This window comes from Camarhynchus parvulus, chromosome 2 (assembly GCF_901933205.1).
Source record: "Camarhynchus parvulus chromosome 2, STF_HiC, whole genome shotgun sequence".
NCBI classification, from domain to species: Eukaryota; Metazoa; Chordata; class Aves; order Passeriformes; family Thraupidae; genus Camarhynchus; species Camarhynchus parvulus.
The window spans coordinates 60,570,982-60,587,878 of NC_044572.1; the positions used below are offsets into that span (position 1 = coordinate 60,570,982).

The window sequence follows — 16,897 nt, forward strand, 5'->3', positions numbered from 1 at the left end:
GCTTCCAAACACCACTTTGGGTTTACTGCACTGAGCTGAGAGCCACTGAAATGAAGGAGTTTCACAGGGGTGTTTTCCAGCTGAAAAGTCTCCCCAGGGGAAGGGAAAGGCAAACCACATCAGAATTTTACCATTTTGGTGACCTGAGTTTCGCTCTGCTCTGATCCTGAGCTGACATGAGGCAAGCAGCGAAGGCAGAGCTCACTGTAATGGTAGCAGCATGCAGAAAGTAACAGCAATTATGCCAATCACAATCTTAACTTAATTATTTATCCAACAAGATGAATGCAGGATAGCAGAAGTTAGAGACTACCACCAGTGTACACTGCTACACACCATGAGCATCTTCCTGCAATTTAAAGATATTTGGATCCCGAAGTTCAAAATCAATCATTTAGGTTTAAATGATATGAATTTTAAAACCATAGAGTCCAACCTTTAGCCAGGGACTGCTAAGTCCATCCCTAAACAATGTCCCTAAGTGCCACATCTACACATCTTTTAAACATCTACATGCTGGTTGTTTCTGGTAAGCAAGTTTGGTGAGGAAGAAGCTCCTTTACACCCTGCAATCCTCAGTTTTTTACTTCCTCTATCAACAGAGGTACTAAACACAAAGGAAATGAGGTAAGTTCAAAGACTGAATTCAAGCAAGAGCAATGGACAATGAAGCAGCATTGGCTTACATAAAGCAGCCTTCCACTTCTGCAGAGCTGCAGATAAGCATCTCTAAAATAATGAACTGAGGCAAAACAACAACATACTACCACAGCCACAAGAGCCCTAAAATAGGAGCCTCAGCAATAATTGTAACTAGACATTGGTTATTTCTTGGATTATGCAGTCAGAAGATTTGTATTTCAGATTTCTCTCTGTTTATAGTCTATGCTCTAAGAGATCATTAACATCACCAAGCTATTATCTGTTTAGGTAGCAGCAGCAACTTCTTTCTCACTAACAGAATATACTGATAATTGAGAAATGAAAAATTCAGGCAAGATTGCCTCAGCAGTTCTTGGGTGCTTGGCAACTATTCTGACTCACACTTCCATAATACCATTACAATAAGCGATTGTGATTCCTAAGTAAACACACAGAACATTCCACATAGGTATAACCATAAGACATAGCTGATAATCATTGTGAAGTTTCATGCTTTTGCTCAGAAAGCTGGTGTGCCATGTGTAGAGCAGGTAATAATGCAACAATAGGTAAAGCAAGGTAAAAGCAAAACAATGCCATGAAACCTTTGAGCCTGAGGATCTTTGAGTTGCATTTAATACTAAATATTTTTATATTACAATGGATTATCCCAAAAATTTCATTATACTTTTACAGCAATGGCAGATCACCCTTTCAAGTCTTCAGGGGAAGGTGGAAGAAGAAAGAAAAGTGCTTATGATATTTTTGTTTAATTCTGTGATGCATTTTAAGTTCTGAGGCTATTAAATGGCAAGGTTGTAGGAGATTCACAGTGTATGCTATTACACAAAATAGGTTTAGCAGATCACCCAGTGACATAATATATTTGGCAACTGAAAATCCAGGATCCTTTGGCCTAAAAAATATAGGAATGAGTCACCCCCCCTTCCTATATAATCAGGGGTGTTCCTTGCATACCAGACAGCAAAAGTTTGGGGCATTTGCAAACAGAACTTACAAGTTTATTGGCAGAAGTCAAAACATCTAGCTAAACAGATTGTTTCTTTCTGTGTCTCCTATTACTTTAAAATCTCTGGTCTCTTCCTTTTTTCTGGGGACACTGACTGCAGAATGCTTATCTGGGAGGAGTGTGAGTTTGTCTCATTGGGAGGTTTTTTAATGGTATTTGATGATTCTTTTGACTCCTTTCTGAGCAATTTTTTCTAGTTAGTTTCAAAAATAACATGGGTTTTGTTTGCAGGCTTTTGGAGAGAACTGGCTTTGAAATTATTTTGTAGGTATATTCTCCTCTCTAATCTGTTCCTTGTTGAGGGTCCTGTCTGAGGTTGTAGTATTACAGTGGCTTTCAGTTTCCAGGGGCACTAAGGCAGTCCATTGAGAATGAAGGCATTAGAGTAAGAAAAGGAAGATGGGTTTTGCTATTAGACCTAGGAACTAGTTTTAAGCCAAAGATATGTTTGAGAGCCAGAGAATTATTACAATGTTTTCTACTGTCACTGTATATCTTTAACAAATAGCATCTCCCCAAGTAGTACAGACCTCCAGATTTCTAAATCTCCATTAGAAGAAGACCTCCAGATTTCTAAATCTCCATTATCTAAGTGAACTCAAAGTTCCCAAGACACAAAACAAAAATGGAAGCCTGCATCCAGCATTTCCTTGGTTCCACAATTAAGCAAACTATGGAAAGTTAATCAGTGGTTTCTATTTTGACCAAGAGTCTCCAGAAAACAAGGGATAGGACCACCAGCAAACCCAATGAATCTTTTCTATTTCACAGAGCAGAGTCTCCTCTTGGCATGGTGAACCACAAGACAGAGTTTACACACAGGTAAAGATGAGTAAAATAGTTTTGGCAGCTGTGGAAGACAGCATCTAGTGGTAACATGACTATGTTTTGACTGATGGTTTTAAAGGCACAGCAGAGCAATGCCTGCTATCATGGTGATGCTACCTACAGCTGCTAAAATCCTGAGAAGGTGGAAGTCAAAAAAATTCATCTTTATCTTTGCTCCTACCCTAACAAGTACATTATGGGATAAAAGATGTGCTGAAGGACAGCCCTGCCACATACACATGACTTTATCAGAAGTTTTTTTGGTATTTTGGGAGATTTTCTTACATGCTTAAACACCCAGCATAGCAATTGTATGAAGTAATTAAATGAGAAACTCATCTTTCTCAAGCCTGTTATTTGTGGAGAAGAGTTCTTAAAATAAAGATTTCCAGTACCAGGTCACTGACCAAGCAAAAGTTTTTCAGAAGGCATATAAAATGTAATACTTTTAACATGCCCACACCTAAAATGGACCAACCCTTCCTGAGAGAGAGCTTCCTGAAACCAGTGGTGCAGCCACTCCTCTGACAAAATTCAATATCCTGCTAAAACCATATAGCCTCAAATCCTGCTTACAGCAAGATAAATTGTTGGGAAGAGCTGATTATTCTTGTGTGCAGGAGAAAATACAGTCTTCATTAGAAGAGAGGTCAGAGATTGTCACCACTCATGTGCATGCTAGATCTCTGCATTAAACTATATTAAAATATGTGTGATGGGCACTGCCTATGATATCATTTCCTAGCCTTGTGTATTGTCACTGCCATCTGTTTCTGGGTTTGAGAGGATTTTTTTTTGCCAGTTTTCAATTCCAGTGTAACAACTTTCATAAACAATCCAATCAAATTGATATTTTAAGTAAGATTTCACAAGAAAATATTATATATTACTCCCCCAAAATCAAGTTACAGTTCATAAAGTTAAATCTCTTCCTCCTATCAATGTGATAATTTTGACCAAATAAGGCTTTCCAGTTTTTTCTGCCGCAGCTTCTACATTTCTGTAACTAAACTATTTAAGACCCATGATTCTGCTACCCCCATAAACAGGTTCCCTTTCATGTTTCTCTCATTCACATATGCACAGAATTACAGAATATGCTGAGTTGGAAGGGACTCATAAGGATTCACAGAATGACTAGGTTGGAAGAGACCTTAAAGACCACTGAGTCCAACCCACGCCTCAGCTAGACCATGGCACTGAGTGCCATATCCACCCTTTTCTTAAACACATCCAGGGAGGGTGATTCCACCACTTCCCTGGGCAGACCATTCCAGTCTTTATCACTCTTTCAAGTGATTATCAAGTCAATCTCCTGGCCCTGCAAAGCACCATTCCAAGAGTCTCACCATGTTCCTGAGAGTATTGCCCAAACACTTCTTGAACTCTGTGACCACTTCCCTGAGGATCCTGTTCCAGTGGCCAACCACCCTCTGGGTGAACCTCAACAAGAGAATGAGATGAGATGCTGAAAAACAATGCCACAGTGAGGGCCCTAGGGGCAGATTGAATCTGAGCCAGCAGTGCCCTGGCAGCCAGAAGGGCCAGCCATGTCCTGTGGGACATCAGGCACAGCATCACCAGCCAGGCAAGGGAGGGGATTGTCCTGCCCTGCTCTGGGCTGGGGCGGCCTCACCTCCAGTGCTGGGGGCAGTTTTGGTGCCACAATAAAAGGATATATAAAAGTATAAAAGGATATATAAAAGGATATATAATAAAAGTAAAAAGGATATTAAACTGTTAGAGGGTGTCCAAAGGAGGGCCATGAGGATGGTGAAGGGCCTTGAGGGGAAGCTGTGTGAGGAGCAGCTGAGGGCACTTGGTCTTTTCAGCCTGGAAGGGAGGAGACTGAGGGGAGCCCTCATTGCATTCTGCAACTTCCTCATGAGGAACAGAAAATGATCTCTTCTCTGTGGTAATTAGTGACATGATCCAAGGGAATGGCCTGAAATTGTGTCAGGGGAGGTTTAGGTTAGATATTAGGAAAAAAATGGTGTAGGCATTTACATGTAAACCAAACACTGAGGCTCCCTGAGTTTGATGTTTGGTTGGCCTCTCTCTGCCTGTTTGATAGGGAGGACAAAGATGACCTTTTCTTCCTGCTTCTCTTGCTCAACTCACTATTTGTTTCACAATTCATTCAATACAATTGCCAGTTGTGTTTGAAATCCATTCAGATAATCTCCCCAAATCCTTTGGATCTAGATGGTTTGAGCCTGCTAATTTACATGGCAGCTCTAATTTTTTTAATGGCACTCTTAAAATCTTTTCCTTGAGCAGCCAGGTTTGCATGCCTGCCAGTCTCTCCCTTTCCTGGAACCTGCACTCTCTCATCAGAAGCATTTTGAACTCACTCTTTACTGGCACATGAAGAGTAAACACCCACAGCCATTGAACAGTACAGAATATGCAAACTAACTATTCACAAACACACAAGCTCATTTGGAACAGGACAATTAGTGAAAAAACTTCGGTTATCTCAAGCATGCAACTTTTCTCATTTATAAGCAAAGAGTTTAAGTACTACTATACTTGCCTAGAGTCCGCACTTTAGAAAAAATACCATGGACATGATATTACATTTTGATGTCTGATTTTACATATCTGCACTATGAACAGCTCACTTTATAATACTGCAGTTACATTAAAAGCAAAAGAGAGTTGAGTTTTTTGTTAAATGATCCCCCAGCAACAGCTGCCCAGACACAGAGAACATGTGGTTCTGGACAACAGGCCCTGTGAAAGGCTAACCAAACATCTCAAAAAGGAAGTTTTCAGTTATCACAGTCCAAGTACATCATTTCTACTGGAAGGATATTGCAATCTGCAGATTAATCATGAATTAAATTTATATTAAAAAATAATATCCTGCATTTTGCATGCTAAATTAAAACAGATGTAATTCAAGCCTTTGAAAGTCATTTTGGCTGGTGCTTCATTTATATCTACAGCTAAAACAGACACTTTCTCAGGCATTTGTGCCAAATTTGACTAATTTTTTCTGCTCTGTGTTTTAATTACTGTGTGTGCTTTTCTGTTGCAGTTAGAAATATCCATTACACACTTGAACAGCCAACACTGTGAGAAAGCGCATGCTTTTTTTTAAGCCTAGTGGTATTTCAAATTGTTATGTGATAATGGCAAAGCTCACAGATGCTTCTGCTGCTCACTGCTGCATTCTGTACACAGACACACCCCAGCATAACCCACAGCTGACCTTGGCTGCAGCAGCACAGCACACCCAGAGCAACCTTACAGATGTAAGAGCAGCTACTCAGCATCGAGCTCCACCTTAGGCTGAAACTCCAGTGCACTTCTCCTGCCATGGCACCTATGTTAAAGCCAACTTCAACAAACATTTTCTTCTCCAAGTAGACTGATTTGTTTGCAGTTAAGCTTCCTTGCATCCCCATCCCTCCTGTGCAAACACACAAAAGGCATTCCAGTCAAGAACCCAGTTCCTACAGCATAGCCCTGTACCGGCATCCCCAGGGAATCCCAGCCTCCCAATGTACCGGTGGAATTTCAGGGTCTAAATAAAAGCTATTCCTTAAGTTCAAGAATATATGTCAGATATATTCTTAGTTCAAGAATATATGTCAGATATAAGTTTTGGAGATCACCCCTTCCAGTGCAAGTTCAAGGTTTCAGTCCACTTGCAAAGCTAAACAGGAGGAATTTCAAGTGCAAAAAACCCATAAACTGCTGCAATCCATTTCTTGTTTTACTTGGCTTAGCTGCTGAGTTACCTCCCCAGGCAGCCAGCTACAAGCTGTTAGTGGAATTGGAGTTTTAGATAATTTGGTGAGATCTTCCTGCAAAAACAGCGTTGTTCTGCTCCTTGGCTTTGTAGCCCAGACCACATGATGAAGTCACTCCTAAATGAGTGTAGCACATATTATAGGTATGTGTGTACTTACACGTTGTCTATGGTTAGCACTGACAGATTAGTGAGCAAGTTTCCCCCGAACCAAACCAATAGTGTCAACACCAAATGCTTCGATGAGTCTACACTTCAAGAAAACGGGAACAGCTACAAGCAGGAGAAGGCAATCACAGCTGTCTTAAAGTGAATTATGTGGAAGGATTTGCAGATTTAAAAAAAATGAAGTGGATTTAGAGTAGCAATTTTTGAAAGTTTGAGATTTTTAAATAAGTATAAAATGTATACTTTTTAGAAAGTTATGAGTCAGACTCTTCACTCTGTTGTATAAGCAAAAATTTTAACTCATCACAGAGACATCAACAGAACTGTTTTTTACACCTCTGTGGATTTGAAAAAGTAGAATTTGGCCTTTTTTTTTTTCTCTAAGAGGAAATATGCCTTTGCATGCTGACTGGTAAAAATAAGACAAGCTATAGATGTAAAATGTTTGTGTCCATTCTACCAATATTTACATAATAAATATTGTCTTCATTTCAGTAAAATTCAAAACAACTATATGGTAATGTAAATAATTTCCTTAATGTGAAGAATATGCAAAGGACCTAATGCAATCTAGTTTTTGTCCTGTGAAAGTGTCCAGATTCAGATTGTATGGAGTTTTCTGCAATCTGTTCCAGTGAAAGATGATGTTGCCCGTGGTAGGCAAGCTGGACTAAATGGTATTTTCACATGTGCCTTCTAAAACCAAACCATTCTGTGATTCCATGACCAAACAGAAGAATGCATCACTGTTCTCAGAGTGGATGTTCCAAAATTACAGTGCTCCTAATGAACAGTGTCCACTACAAAAAAAGACATTTTATGCCATGTTAGAAGGATTTTTCAGTAACAATGTCCAAAGAGGGAAATAAGAGAGTGAACCAAAATATGAAAAGCTACTCAAAGCAAGTCTGAAATTATCAGACATTTTCCTAATGAACAAGTCACACGCATGTTTGACCCACACTAAGCTTTACCATGAATATCTTTACACCACTGCTGTGGAGATTCAGGCACACCTAGATCTAGATCCTGGCCTCAAGCACAAAACCAAGGGAGTACTCAGCCCTGTGCCAGGAGACCTGCACTGCAGGAAGGACCCGTGCACCCAAGTCCTGGAACTAGTTTCAGATACAGGACCTGGAGCATGACCTTTTCCTTTATGGTGGCAGTGTTTACCTGCACTGAAACTTAGTTTTTACCATTACAAAGCAGTGGAGCTGGGCAGTGCTCCCCTTTGAACAAGCAACAGCTGGCATGCTATGTTTTGTAGAACTTTTCCAAAGCTTCACAAAATTCTAGACGGCCAAAGCATCAAAACCTCATTTTTTGCTTATTTTCAGACTCTTCTTCAGGAAGTACAACATGTCAATCAAAACCTCTCTGCTTTGCCTGCCATTTGTGGATTTTTAATACATCTTAGGGTAGTAAATACTCAATTTTCCTTATGTTAAAGGCTCTGTTTTGAGACATAGAAGGCTCAAAACTTGCAATACAGTCCCGAAAGAAAATAAGATGAAAGTTTTAAACTAGTATGCATTTGAAAAGCTCTGAGTTGTCAGCACTTTCCATCTGTGATGCATATTCCTGTTTTTATTGCATTCATTCCGTAGAAGAAACACCTACCTGCAGTGCATTTCTTTCTCCCATCTTATCAGTGCACGCCCTTGACCAAAGTACAAAAAAACACCATTTACCAACACTGCAGGTGAAAAACTATTCCTCTGTATAAATTATACATCTTGGGAGCTCAACATTTCTTTCATGCTGAAAACCTATTCAAGCCTTCCCACATCCGTAGGCTAAGTGGTTTGCTCTAGCCAGGGGGGCCGACAATTGCTGATATTTCAAGAAACCTAATCTCTTAATGTTTGGGATCAGACGAAGGGTATGGCCATAAAAGAGACAGCTTGAAACAGGCCTAATCTCCAGCATATCTGAATCTACAGATGGCAGAGGCTCTGAGCTGCCACCAACATAGATTCTAGTCTGCCTGCCCAAGGGTGGTCTAAGCAGAGCGATCCACCACACATGGAATTCTCTCATGCCGGTATTTCTGTCCTGGGCAAATAAAGAAAGGATTGGTGCCGGCTTGAATCGAGCATGCAGCACTTCCATCAGACAGCAGCAATGTAAGACTGCCAACCAGACAATATTCCTTCTCTGACTGTGCCTAATTCCTGCGTTTTCATTTCCAGACTGCCAGTTTCCTTAGGTCTGCCACCTCACTGGTGACTCTGTGCCCGACCATTTCCTGACTGGACAACCCCGGGCTGCCTTTCCCAGTTTACAGTCACAGATACATTGATACTTTTTACAGAGACACTGAACATTTTCTCAGGCAGCACTGATCAGTGCTGGGACACAGAGCAGAGGCTCAGCTTCCCCATTCAGCCCACTCCATACCATGATGGGTACAAACCCTTGTGTCTCCTTCAGCAGAGCAATAAGCACTACAGTCTTTCATCCCTTGTGAAATATGAACATTTCCACTTCAGCTTAACTTGTCCCTACTCTGTGCTAATTGTAAACCTTCTAAAACAAGTTTAAACTTTCAAGTTGGATTTTCAGTTGACTGCAAACTAAACCTTAGAGTCAGCACGTACACCCAAAGACCAAAAACAATGACATACGATGTGCAACACAGCCCTCCTGAAGTGGTCCCTGAAACAAGAAAAGAGACCGCCCTGACTGTTTGCAGAGCAGCAGTGTAACCAGAATTAATAAGTTCCAAGAGGGCTGATGTGAGGAGCTCAGAGCCCAAGAGAGGGCCATCCTCCCAGGAACACAGCACATCTGCAAAGCAGGATGTTTTCCAAGCGAAGAGCTGATGTGTTTTTCTGGTGAGGAAGCAGGAGGCGTAAGGATTATGGTTACTTTTGCAGGCCCTGGGAAGATGGGGGAGGGAGGTCAGGCACATGGGGCACATTCACACAATTATCCAGGCACAAAAAAAAAAAAAAGAAAAAGCTATTCTGATCCCTCCTTCAGCAGAACAGCAGCAGTGCTGAACAAGTTATGAATTTACTGCGTGGGAGTTGTTTCAGCTTTCTCAGGGAGCTTTTTCTGCCTATACTGCATATACTGGGTTATGTGTCTGGTGTGTCTTTCATTAACTTATAGAGGCCAAATACAAGAGAAGGCTTATGGGACCTGGGAAAATGACAAAGCAAAGCTGATTTCGGGATTGGCATTTCAAGAGTTAAACTGATTTTTCAAAAGTACTCATCACCATAAACTATTTAATAATGAATTAGCTGAAAGAAAAGAAACAAAAGTGAGTTAAGGCTATCACTCCCCATTTAACTTGATTTAACAGGTTAAAGGTCAGTTTTTAAATACCCCAAGACAGAAAGACTTTTGTTACTAAAGTTTCAAACACCAGAGCCCATTCTAACTGGCTGAATACTCATACCTATAATTAAAGTGTAGATTACAAGGGAAAAAGCAATACAGAAACCACTGAACAGAAAGTCAACATGATAAAATTAGTTCCATGCTCCTATTAGAAATCCCCTCTAAATATCCCACAGCTGGCTAAGGAACCAGCACCTAGCTGTACACCTGAAAGAATTCAAGTGCAGTGTTTAGACAAAAAAGGGCCAAAAAATATTAAAAGAGCAAATTTTTTATTTGCTAATTACTGAGTTTTCATTTTAATATCTGCAGTAGAAATATATGCTTGTTCTCTAAAAGTGTGTCATTTAAGAAAGCAACTGAAAGCATAAGCCCAAAGGCAACACAGAAGAGTGTGGGAGTGCACCCTGGGGGGGCAGGCTGGAAGATGCCCACACAGCCATACCACAGACAAGCAGGGTTGTGCCTCAAGAAATAAGAAGCCACAACTGATGACATCCAGGCAGATTATGGTGAGGAGCAAAGGACTCACCAAGGACTCTGGGACCAACTGGCCACAACATCTGCAGTGGCTCTCACTACCTGCTGCCAATAGCAAAGGATGCATTATTCTTCCTCACTAGGACCATCAAAGCCACATTTAAGGACAAAGCTGTACTTTAATTGCTGAATCTGAAATTTACTACTGTACCTCTCCCAAGCAACTCCACTTCAATAATTTGCCACATGTTACAATGCCTGAAAAAATTTAGAATCCAAGATTGTCATCAAAAGAACAGTCGGTTGGACCTACTCTGGTGGCTGACTTAAAGAAAACAATTCCTCCCATTCTGAAGACATAGACAGGAGACACAGTGCAGTTTTCTTTAAAGTTCTGGTACTGGACTCTGCTTTTTATGACAGATCAATGCAACTTCAAGACAGTTGTTTCACACTGTGCTGCAGAAGATACATTTTGATTCATTGTGGAAGGCAAAAGTGGTTGTGATAGGACTTTTGTACTTTTTGACCAAACCCTACATCCTGAGACCTTTAAATTTTAAAAAGTATACAGTACCGTTCTCCAACAAGGACTAAGTATTCTCTGACAACATGAAAAGTTGAGCTTATGCCATGGTCACCTTACTTTTACCAAGCAGCTTTACACTTTATTTGTACCTTACTTTTACCTAGTGCTGCTGAAGCAGTGGCTGAATGGCACTCCTGAGCTCCTGCAAGGGACAAGCTTGCAGGTGACAAATGTAAGTTTATAATAAGATGTGAACAAAGTTTCTACAGTCCTCTACAAGATCAGAGAGTTGTGATATCAGGAGGTTCAGAGTTAGGGAATTCACTTAAAAGGGCAGGAAAGCACAGGGAACCTCTGCCAGGTCTACTGGCAGCTCAGTTCTCACCCTCTGGCTGCTGCTGCCCTGCAGCTCTTTGAGTGAGGCACTTGTCTGCATCACTGGGAATACACAACCATTTAGCAACAGAAACAGAGATGATTCATGAATGCACATGAACTGGTATTTCCCATGGAACACAGAAGACGGTGAAGAGCCAATTCTAAAAATGAAAAGTTTCTTATATTTCTTTTTAGACATACTCACAATGATTGTCCTTGGCAAAAACCACAGTCTTTAAGGCAAAGTGAGCCTGTGACCAAGCCAACAGGAAAGCACATGACTTTTTTTTTTAAACACATATTATGAGTCAAGAAGTCAAACCCCATTATTTGCTGTTTAGCAACATCACCACCATGACCAGTAACCTTTACATAAGTTACTAAGTAGGCATGATATTAGCATTAATTTAAAGGAAAACTCCGGACAATTTATTTCCACCTCAGGTTTAAATTCCATCCCCTAAGACATTTGGGTTCTGATTTAAACTACTACAGCAGACAGCTTGAGTAGAGCTGATCAAAAAGTTTATTTAAGATTTGTGTTAAGCAAACAATTTTTTTGCCTAAAGAGTTTCTGAAAACTTGATCACTTTTCAACCTCAACTGTGGGATAGGAGGAATGCCCCAAAGGGCTCCCATTCCACAGCACTTGCCTGAATTTCCAAAGCCCTGTCTCGACAGGGTCATGGCAAACAGTGAAAAGCAGATCTGTTCTTACACCAAGGACTAGTTCTTCATTCAGTTGAACACTGATTAGGCAAAATAACTGCATGTTTTAATTGTGACAGAGTGCAATGACTGTGCATGATGAAGAGAAATTTCAAGACCCAAAGTTGATATCTAAGTGCCTGCTTTCACACATTCTCATAAGATTCAAAAAGCACTTTTGATGATTTTCATCTTTTTTTAGCATCTGCACTGCCTGAGCTGTTCCGAGTTTTAATGTAATAGCTACAATGTACTTTGCTGCTACTTTCTTCTCATTACAGATGAAATGCCCAAGCCATATTCATTCAATACCACAGAGAAAAGAGAAACAAAGAAGAAAAGAGAAGAAAGGTCACTGTCAGGCCAAGATCAAGTCTGGAAAATTTCAGTTTGAGACATAAGCAGTTCAGGAAGTTATATGCAACTAAAACAATAAAGGAATTATAATTGAAACACTGCAAGAATTTTAACTATAGCTCTTTCCATGCTAACCAAGTATTATTTAATGTATTTCAACAGCATTCAGAAACTCTTCTTGACATGAATGATCTGTGCTTTTAAGATCACTCCCAACCTCCTTAGAAAAGGAGAAAAAAGGGATGGTTGGTATGGCCACAGCTTCAGCTGATGGAAATCAGCACAGCTCCCTCACTTTCAGTTACATCAGGGAGTCACAGGAAAAGCAGCAAAAAGGAAACAAACCAAAACTTGTAACAGCAGATCTCGTTTACTTCTGCATTGCTTCCCCCCAGCACAGAAGTGGTGCCTCCTCCAGCCTCTCACCAGAGCAGATAATTGAGCTGTGGCCTGTTCTGATGCCTCTTGCAAGTCTACATTTCCCCAGCTGAAGAGAGCTGGATGTGCAAATCCCAGGTTCAGAGTTTTTGTTCCCACCTCCTCTGAGCACATTCCCATCATGTTCTTGCCCTGCTCCTGACAAGAGGGCCATGAATGGAATGAAGCCTAACCAAAATTATCCCTGTCTCTCCCAAACAGATCTATAATTGTGTGCAGAATAAATGCACCTTTATTTTTCCCTTCGCTGTTCCAAACACAGAATCTAGAAAGGCATCCTATAATTGCTGAATTCCTTTTGAGATAATCCTCCTAGAAGGATCATTTTTCCAAACAATGCTCTGCTAAAAATTTCAGGCATCGATGAAAATTCTGCATGCCACCTCAGGCATTTAACTGTCTACACCTACTGCAAAAAAAAAAAAAAAAGGCAAACAATGTAAACAATGTTTCAAATTCACTCTACTTGACTCCAATTATGTGTTTGTGAAGAGCAATGCATTGAGTTTCTAGCGCAATACCCTAGAGGAACTGCACCAGCACCTTCACTTCTTTCCAAACACTGTGATACTGTGCTTCTTTCAAAAACTAGGTCATAAACTTCTCTATTGGAAAGTGTTTATAGCTGTTTGGACAGGATTATTCTGTTCAAGAGGTTATAATAATAAAGGAAGCTTGCAAGAATACTTTTTCCAAACTCATGGTAGGTCAATGCCAGTTTGGGAAATTGGCTCATTATTTATCCTTGTTTGGCTCCTCCAATCTCAATTTCTTGTTTGTTTTGACCTCCTTCTGGACAAATATAAAACTTACTGTTTCATCTAATTAATAGGAGGCAGACTATAGAAAAAAATCTCTCATTTATTCTAGTTCCAGAATCAGTTTTACAAAAACATTATCAGAGTTTTAAGAAACATTCAGATGTTGAGTCCTGCCAAAGTTTACAATCTAGTTATATCCTGCTACAGAAAAAAAAAGAATATTAAAAAAAAAAAAAAGACAAAAAAACCCCCACAACCTGCTCTGTTTTTACAATTTTATAGAAATCTCTGGCAAGAAACAATCCACCTCCACATATTCACATGCATCCAGAGGATCTGTGGAAAAGCCTTATTCTCCTTAGTCTAATCAAATTGTCCAATTCACTTTCTCCATTTCCAAAGCCTCACAACACATTTTTCTCAGCCACTCCTCCCTGTTTTCCTGTTGTACAGGAAAACAAACCAGACTTTCCCTTCTCCCCATCACATCTCCCTTTTGAAGGCTTAAATCAGTGAGCAAACAGTTCACCCACAGTTCTAGTATTGCAAAGCTATTTCATTTGAAGTTCCTTCTTTTGGTCATTTGGTACCACAAAGCAAGTTCACTGTCCATCAATCTCACAAAAGGGATTCAGGGGAAATCCTTTGTCCATTTTCTGGGGGCTTGAGGTGCCCAACAGTTTCCTCTAAGTGAGCAAGTTGGCTTTGCAGTCTTTTACATGTTTTTCCATGAGTCATCAGAATGCACACAGTGGAGACATCCTCAAGTGAAATAGCCTTGAATGATATGGTTCATCCAATTTGCCCTGTGTCTCATAAGGATTTAGCCCCAAATATGGACACAGAAGGGAAAATAAGGGCACTTGGGATAGAAAAAAGTGTACAACATTCATCTGGTTCTGTAATCACTTATTAAGTCCAAGATCTCCACTGTTTTTAATAAAAACAAAAATCAAGAGCAAAAATAAACCAAACTTCTATCCAGCTGCATAAATTCTGTCTCCCAAATATTCTCTGCCAAGAAGGAGAATCAGAATAATTAAATTATTCTCCTTCAATTGGCTCTAAGATTTTAGCTAAGAGCTGTTTTACTTTCTGCTTGCTTTTACAGAATTTGAAATGCCTTTACATGGAAAAGTGTTGTATTCTGAATTCTGTAGTTAGCACATTCACAGTCTCAGATTTTAGGTTTTCAGAGAGGCCCACCTTCAGCCTTTTCCCGTCCAGCAGTCCTACCAAAATAGTTAGCATCATATATATTGCATAGTGTTTTCCTGAGACTCCATCTAAGCAAGTCAGGTAGATTTATGCAATATTCACACTTTCTTCCATAGCCTCGACACATCAGGTGCAACATGAACAGTCAGGTACTCAGTGCAATGATTTGGCTGCAAAGGCATCATTGGGCCATTCCTTTTTTTTCTTCTTTTAGTCCATCTAAATTTTCTGTGAACCCAAAACCAATGTTTTAAATGTGGAAAAGAAAAACAGCAAGAAAAACTACATTTCGGTTCTGATTAATGGTGCTATATTTTAATGTCTTGCTGGGAGGCTCAACCCATTGAGTATGTATCCCCAGGATATTTTAAATTTATGGTAGTTTCTTCCAAACAATTTTGAATCCTGTCAGGAAGAAAAATGGCAGAATGACTGCTTAACAGTTGACATAGCATCTTCTCTGTAGCTTTCTCTAACACTAGGAGGTACAGAACATAAACTCCAAATTCCTATTAAAATCATGGGAAATAAACTAGAAGATGAAAGCAAGACAGCTTCAAGCGGCTGCCTCAAACCTATTCATTAGGAAGGCACTAGCAGTGGGAGGGCCACAGAAAGCCCATGGTTTCATTTCACTTCAAGGAAATCTTAGTCTAGCTGCTTTTCAAACTCTCTTTAAAGCTTTGTACCCATTCATCTTTTCCTACCACCCCACTGGAGCAGGAAAGGCTCAACTCAACTCCTGAGTCTCCTGGCATGTCAACCCAGTCAACAGGTTAAATGAAATTAGCAAGTAGGAGGTTCAAAACTAACTTCAGGGACTATTTGCTTCCTCCCTCCTGGAATTCAGCTGGGGCATCCAGAACAGTACAAAGTGGCAGAGCCTAAAAATCCACCTGGGATCAAATCATAACCTCACAAATCTACAGAAGGGGAAAATATAACCAAGACTACTCATCAAAGAAGCCAGTACTGACACATCTCAGGGCCTCTAGCTGGTCAGAGTGACCCCAAGATGCATTAGAAAGTCTCTTTTCCCTGCCCGATGCTAGAAGAAGGAGTCCGAGCTCTTCAATTCTTGATCTCAAGGTTGTTTATTGTTCCTTATATATAAAATATTTTCTCCTGTCCTACTGAGGTCCACTCCGCAAAACAGTCAGAGGCACTCTGCCCACCCCTGGGGCAGTGTTATCTTTTTATACTAAAAACTATGTGTACAATATTTACAATTACTTTCCAATACCTATCACCTATGTTAGACAGTGAACTTCCCCTCTAAACCAATCTAAAAGTGCCAACTTCACAGCAGAAGATAGAGGCCAAGAAAAGAAGGAGAAAGGCTGGACACGCTCAGATTCCTCCATCTTGCCTCCTGAACCCCTATTCTAGAAAACCCCAAAGTCTACTTTTTCACCCCATGATAAATTCACTATCATTCTGCTTAACTGTCATGGCCTGCAGATCTTCATCTAAGGTTGGTAACTTGCTCCACAAGTCACAATGAAAACCACAGGCATCTTAAGCTCTGTGCCAGGGTCTCTGAGCCTCCTGACAGGGGTCTTGGCTGCTCAAGACAGCCAAAGGGATGTCCTGGGTTCCGACAGACACAGATGTCCATCTGTGGAGCATGAGAGGTTGATCTGGAAAGCAATCACATGCTCCACTCTCCTCTCTTGGCACCAGCCATCAGTCACTCCGTGGGACAGGAGGCCACTATGTCTTCCCTAAATCTCTATGCCTAACCTGGTCCTTGATCCACAGATACCTACATTTTTATATGTTTTCTATATTTATGCTCTTGCACCCTGCAAGTTGGAAAATAAACTCCAGGGTCTTTCCTTTGTATATTTTTTGTCCTTGCCTTAAGACAACTCTTTAACACATCTGGCTCCAACCTGAACACAGCACAGTCTCCACCACATCTGTCTTCACAATGCTCTCACAAAGGAAGAGGAGACAAGGGCAATTGGAAGGCCAATGATGCCAAACCCCACGTGTGACTCCAAACAGCACTTACACATAAGGCCAAGCCTTTTTCTGTAGCTGAAATGTGCACTCAGCAATACCCACCTCCACTTTGGAGCACTGGCAGCCGCACCCTGCCAGCACAGCAAGGTGATCCTCAGGTGCACAGAAAGGTCAACATAGCCCTGGGTATACCAGAGTTGTGCAAAAAAAAAAAAAAAGCACTCTGGACACACTATTTCCTCTACCAGAAATACAAGCCTGTTGGTGCAAAGGCACTT

At 40.6% G+C, this 16,897-nt stretch overlaps 1 long non-coding RNA gene across 6 annotated transcripts in view; it reads right to left on the bottom strand.

Annotated features, from left to right (window-relative positions):
• Positions 1 to 16,897, bottom strand: part of LOC115901469 — a 259,757-nt gene that overhangs the window by 160,808 nt on the left and 82,052 nt on the right. The gene's annotated exons all lie outside the window — the stretch shown is intronic.